This window comes from Octopus bimaculoides, chromosome 7, assembly GCF_001194135.2.
Source record: "Octopus bimaculoides isolate UCB-OBI-ISO-001 chromosome 7, ASM119413v2, whole genome shotgun sequence".
Classification (NCBI taxonomy): Eukaryota; Metazoa; Mollusca; class Cephalopoda; order Octopoda; family Octopodidae; genus Octopus; species Octopus bimaculoides.
The window spans coordinates 7,120,216-7,127,207 of NC_068987.1; the positions used below are offsets into that span (position 1 = coordinate 7,120,216).

At 35.9% G+C, this 6,992-nt stretch overlaps 1 long non-coding RNA gene across 1 annotated transcript in view; it reads left to right on the forward strand.

The window, feature by feature from the left end:
- Positions 1–6,828, forward strand: part of LOC128248286 (uncharacterized) — a 15,154-nt gene extending 8,326 nt beyond the window's left edge. Inside the window, exon 3 of the long non-coding RNA XR_008264522.1 lies at positions 6,603–6,828. This is a non-coding gene — a long non-coding RNA (uncharacterized LOC128248286). The remainder of the gene's footprint in view (positions 1–6,602) is intronic.
- The last annotated feature ends 164 nt before the right edge of the window (positions 6,829–6,992 follow it).

Sequence of the window (6,992 nt, forward strand, 5' to 3'; positions counted from 1 at the left end):
ACACACACACACACACACACACACACACACACACACACACACACACACACACAAACACAAACACATCAGTGCTCAGTGCATCAAGAATACATTTTGAAAAATTCCCTGAATCTTTTCACCTATAAAACAGATTGGGTTTCATTTGGTTGCATTATAAAGTAAAATTTACATATTAATGAAAGGTGAATATTTGACGCTAAAGAAGACATGTTATTAACCGTTCGTCGCTCCTTATCCTTAGATGGCGAATAACCACTCTATGGTTCAATGGATTTAGAGATATCATTTGTATTTACAAGAATTCCATTAAACGTTAATGTACAATAACAGCAAAAATCATCTCTCCAGCTTCGCCCTAATTACATGGCCAGAGACGACGGTAAATTATCTTTGACAGTTATCTACTAAATAAACGACTTCAACACGAATAAGAGATGTGTATGCAGAAGCTGAAGCAAATACGTATTAACTGAGAGACCGGTTGTCAGTATATCACCACCATAAGGCGGTGAAGTGGCGCAATCGTTACCTCGCCGGAAAAATTCGTAACGCTATTTCTTCCAACTTTACGCTCTGGGTTCGAATACTCTTTTACTCTTTTACTTGTTTCAGTCATTTGACTGCGGCCATGCTGGATCACCGCCTTTAGTCGAGCAAATCGACATCAGGAATTATTCTTTGTAAGCCTAGTACTTATTCTATCGGTCCCTTTTGCCGAACCGCTACTGTTAAGGGGACGTAAACACACCAGTATCGGTTGTCAAGCGATGTTGGGGGGACAAACACAGACACACAAACTCACACATATATATATACATATACATATATACGATGGGCTTCTTTCAGTTTCCGTCTACCAAATCCACTCACAAGGCTTTGGTCGGCCCGAGGCTATAGTAGAAGACACTTGCCCAAGGTGCCACGCAGTAAGACTGAACCCGGAACCATGTGGTTGGTAAGCAAGCTACTTACCACACAGCCACTCCTGCTGGGGTCAACTTTGCCTTTTATAAGTTTGAGTTCGATAAAATAGGTATCACCTGATCAATGGGGTCGATGGCCTTGACTTACACGCTCCACCGAAATAGCTGGACTTAGGCCAATATTTGAAACCAAAATATCACTGCCATCAGCAATGCTTGAACATATTCCATTTTTATGCATGTAACTTCATTTATATGTTCTGATTACCGGGTTTATTAATACGTTTTCGAAATTTCGGGTGTGCTTGATATAGTTGGCTGTCTATTCCGCAATTGTTTCTCCACGGGATATTACAGTTTCACACAAAAGAAAGTAAAGCTTCCAGATAACTTTGTTATTGTTATTGTTGTTGTTATTTTGCTCTATATGATGCAGATTTACTGTCAAGAATGACCCAGGTATAGACATTCCATTTTAATATAAAACAATGAGTAAATTAGCCATTGCCTACTTTAGTCAATTGTTCTTTCTTTCAAAGGCGATTGGATAAGAATTTAGGGAGATTCTAACCACGATTCTTAGCGCATGTTGTGAGACGTGATCACAGAGCGTCTCTGATGATGCTTATGAAAAGAATTCACGGTCAACAGTTATCTTACTATTTTATATTTTATTTGTAAGACAAGAATTTGAAAGGTGAATATCGAAATATGAAAGAGATTATGTGAATGCTCTAAAGATTTTTTTAAAACTAAAATCCAAAAGACAAAACAAAGAACAACTGTAGCATTCTATAAGACCAAACGAACGCCTAATCAACTACTTAAACATTATAGAATCAATAATGTAGAGAATAAAGAGAAGGAATCATGTTAATGCGTCAGCAGCAGAAACAACCAAAGAGAATAGTAACAGGATAAATAAAATTCACTCTCCTGAAAATGTTCTTCAGCTGCGCAGGGTAAAAAAAAAATTACCAAAGAACTGTCTGCCACGAGGAAAATAAATCACAAAGTGTAAACATAGCTGATGCTATTATAGAAACTTTGTCGCAGAAGAAAACTGTATATATGTATTGATACTTAAACCGACTTTATGTAATTAGATATATTCGCAAAGTGTCGAGAAACTTTGAAGGAGATCAGTGTTTTACTCAAGGACACTGTACACTGTGTTACAAATGACATCTTATTTGACAGATGCAGTAATCTTTTAACCTATCTAAGCTAAAACTAATTATAATGTGTTGTAAAGTAGCTCATGAGATAAATATGTGACAGAAAAACACGAGATGTCTGTGGCTACTTAGAAGTCTTAAATTTCATAAAGAAACTTGGAGGCACAATGGACGATAATTTACATCGTGTTGCTTAACAATATGGAATCTGCTGTTTCTAAAGCAATTAACTATTTTCTTATAATACTGTAAGAGATGAAATGTCATTGAAATCAATCTTGCATGTGCAGATACGGGTGGGTAGTAAGAAGTATGTTTCAGTATCCTTAGGTAAATCCATCGCTTGCTGGTGAAATTTAGTAGATTTAAACAAACGGAAGTCAGATGGACGATTTCTGCTCTTAACTAGTAGAATTATTCCTAAGCTCGATTTAAATCGTCCACCAGATCTTTAAATCTAACTTGTTGCAAAGATCGTTATAGTTTCAGTTATAATTCGATACTTTGATACTGCAGCAGGCAGGTTAATTGCAGCTATTCTTGATAATTATATATATATATATAACATAAATTTTCCACTTCGAATTATTGCGTAAAATGGCATCGGAAGCAAAATTGTTACAGGAACAATAACACTGAATTATTAAAGATGTGTTTAAAGAATTTCTTTGTCCTCTTATTATCTGGATTATAATTTACTTTCCGCCACACCCACATTCCAGTGTGATCCCCGTTCAACAAGGATTTTCTACACTTGAAGAATATATACATATACATATATATATAGATATGCAAAGAAGGCGTGGTAGATAAATAAATAGATAGATAGATTATGAACATTAGTATATAAGTATATTAGTCTAATACTTTAAACACTATAAAATGAACCTAGGAAGGGTTATAATCTACTAACATAATGTATAATGGTACTATCAAAAACATTTTGTTCAGTTTTTTTCCTTCACTCTTTTGCTGGCAGGAAACTAACTTTGCCAACGTCGCTTTCCGATTCCAGAAATTTAGACTTCGTTTTCAGATTCTATTTGTGTAGCCGTGTATAAACATGATACTTTTTCTTCTTTCCCTGTAAAGCTAATGGTTTGGTAAAAGAATTTGCAATTCAGTTGTTGTTGAAGAGAGATACTTGAAATTCGAAGAGGATACGGTGCACTTTGCAATATTGACGAAATTAGAAATTAGTCTATATAGAGAACAGAGACAACTTTTTATCGGTTAGTAAATCGTAAAGGGTATTTATCTTAAATCTGATATCTGAAAGAAAGTATATTACAAAGCAACTATTTGCAGAATAAGTTTGCCAGCAAACAAAATGTCGTTCTGAAATCGTTAAATCGACTTTGACTTTTATTCATGTAGTTCCATGTCATAAGAACATGTATGTGTTGGAGATAATTTGAATAGAACTTTCTCACTTATACTTTATCTTTATGTATCAAGTAAAAATATCTAAAAACAGAAAATTCTAGAAAGCAAGGAGTGGCTGTGTGGTAAGTAGCTTGCTTACGAACCACATAGTTCCAGGTTCAGTCCCACTGCGTGGCACCTTGGGTAAGTGTCTTCTACTATAGCCTCGGGCCGACCAAAGCCTTGTGAGTGGATTTGGTAGACGGAAACTGAAAGAAGCCCGTCGTATATATGTATGTGTGTGTCAGAATCTTTTCCCATGAGTTTTCTTTTTAAATATAAGCCTAAATAATAAATAAATAATATCGTGACGAATAACATAGGAAAATAATTCTACAGTAATTCATGAAGCAATTGTTGAAGGCAAATTCATTTCATGAGGAAGACACAAACATTACAGCTTATTCTATATATTCGAAGTATGTTATTGTTCTATTAATCACAATAAACCGGTATGGAGAAAATTAACGACTGGAAGCAGAATTTGAAGTATGTGATGTAATACGATGTTACCGGATAAAACGTTATTTCTAAATATACGTGAAGTAATAAGAATCGACATTTTTCCAAAAATTAGTTTTCCAGTCTAAGCCCTTTATCTAGAAATAAAGATTGAGTCAAGGAATATCATTTTCGGAGTAGTTATAGCTATATTTCAATGCAAGTTAAAAATTATTTCTATATTAAATAATGCGTGTGAATAATTTGCACCATCACGCTTAGTACTACACAAATCCTTTTAAGTTTCGCAAGAGTTTTGCTATGAAATGCAAATTTACTGTTAAAAGTTTTGCCGTTATTAAATTAATGATAGTCATTCGAACTTTGGAATTCTCTCAGCATTGTTATTTCATTTTTATACTCAGTTTTCAAGATGGTCAAACTGCAAAATTTAACGTTTTTAAAATTTCGTGTCGTTTCCAAATTTCTGGCAGAGTGAATTGTGTTATAGTGCCGTTGTTCTCACAGATGGTGCCCAACTGTGTAATGGACAAAATCAAAAACAAAGAATGTGCATTCCCGACATTAAAAATATAAAATGATGACAATTTACCCTGGCTTTGGATAAAAGAAAATATTGGAGGATCAGTTAATTGTGATTTTATTCAACATATTGCCCTCTCATATTGACAGACTTATTGCAGTGATCCTTAAATTGTTCGAAGCCCTTCAAAAAAATTCGAAGTTCGAGCCTCCAACCAGGTCTTTCGCCATACCCTTAAAGCCAGGAACTCTTCAGCACTCCCTCGTATATATGCGTGTGTATGTCTCTGTGTTGATGTCATCGACCAAACAACGCTTCGCAACCGGTTTTGGTTTGTTTACGCTTCCGTAAAATAATAGCTGAAGTAAAATAAAGCGATGAATAAGTAACAAACTTAAAAATATGTCCTGGAGTCGATTTGTTCGACTTAACACTTCAAAGCATTGCTCCAGCATGACTGCAGTGTGACCGCAGTCCAACCACTTTTTATGACAAAAGATATATGTGCGCGCGTGTGTGCAAAAAAAAAAACTGGTACCTCAAGCATTACAACCGACATCACCCGCACTAAATTAATGACCAATTAAAATCTGTCAGAAAATCGATAAGCAATTTTGAAAATATCCACCTGAGAAACTCTTTATGTATTTTATTTTAATTCGAAATTCTGTCTTACGTTGTTGCAACTGTTGGCATTGTACCAAACTCTTAATTCATCTTAACAGAGAAACAAATGTATGTAAGTTGTTGTCTGACACCGAAAACAACTTTTAGCGTCTTGAATTGCTTCTCATATTAACGAAATATTAATGAAATCACGGAAAGCCTTCTAATTTTGTATAACAGTTTTCTTATCGGTTCTTTCTTAAAGTTTTTCTCTGTTATAACAAACCACTTACAACTAGATTTCCAATATCCCACAAAATGCATTTCACAGACACAGACACACACAAACACAAACACACAAACGCATCAGCAGTCCTGGTGAGGAGATATTCATACGATGTGCTATGAGGATTGCGGTTAGTTTACGGCATCTACTTTCGCTTACCGTTCTTACGCTCTGAAAAGTAGGCCCGGCTTTATATATGTGGCAGTGACCTAAACTCTTCTTCACTTATGGAAAAAGTGTGGTTTTACTACGTGACCTGGTATTCTCTGGACTGAATGATGGCTGTACTGAACATCTATGCAGTTTCCTTGAGTAACTGATCAAGCTTCCAGTGATAGTGGGTGTAGGTCATGTCTTGAGGCAACGGCATTAATTTTTTGAAAAGGATACTTTTCCAGCAAACATTAGACAAAAGAGCCTTTTGCTCACCTCCCACCTGTGAAGTTTTGGCATGATTGATAAAGTGTCTTATTGTGACTCATGTGTCTGAACTGTCAACTCAGCAGATTGTACAGGCCAGTTGATGAATTGCAGTTTTATAGCCCCTAATCCTTTTATATATGCATGCACTTCTTTTTAGAGGAGAAGTCGATCTTTTGCGCTAGCTTTACTAATCTAGCAGCTTTGAAAATAGCCCAGACCTAATCCGCTTGATCCCACTGTCCTAACAATTCTCATCCTTCTCATGCGATTATCTGCTATTTTCAGTTGTCTGAGAACTAAATTCTACCGGAGCGGACCTCGATTCCAATTTTTGCTTGCTTAGGGTTGCTGGAAGTTCTGTTCTGAAATGTATGGCTTCTTTTGTTTATGTCACGATTAATACTTCAGAAAAACCGCGGAAGGAGACCTTTAAAGTTTTATTTTAATCTTCCAGAACAATATGGTTATTAGACATTCGGGCGCCGCCTATTTGGCGTCACTGATTCAACGCTGACTTATTTTACTCCAAATGTAATGATGCCTCTCGTTTTAATTTTCCTTTCATTCTTTCTTTCCCTTTCTCTCTCTCTCTCATTATCCCTCTCTCTCTCTCTCTCTCTCTCTCTCTCTCTCTCTCTCTCTCTCTCTCTCTCTCTCTCTTTATCCTCCTTTCTTTTTATTCTCCTCTCTCTCTCTCTTTATCCTACATACTCTCTCTTACATACTCATTATTTGTATGTGCATATTTCTACGCTCACGTATCTTTTTGTTTCCAGTGACACAAAGTACTGTTGTCAAAGCAGGTTTAATGTCCAGTCAACCGTGCCAATTCACTAGATTCAAAACAGCGTCGCCCATTCATCTCAGCCGGAAACAATACTGCACGAACTCCTTGGTAACCCAAAGTAACACTTAAAAATAACTGTTTATCTTCTCAAGGATTTCCACTACCGAGTTACAATTTGTACAATGTCGACCAAACAATTTTGTCAGTATACTAAGATTAAAAGTATTTCAAAGAATCTCCATGCTGTTATTAAATCTTATTGATAAAAGAATTACTGTGGTTCCCAGTTGAATTTTCCAGTGAACTAACCGCTATCTGTCTTTGTCTGTCGGTCTGTTTCTCTCTCTCTCTCTCTCTCTCTCTCTCTCTCTCTCTCTCT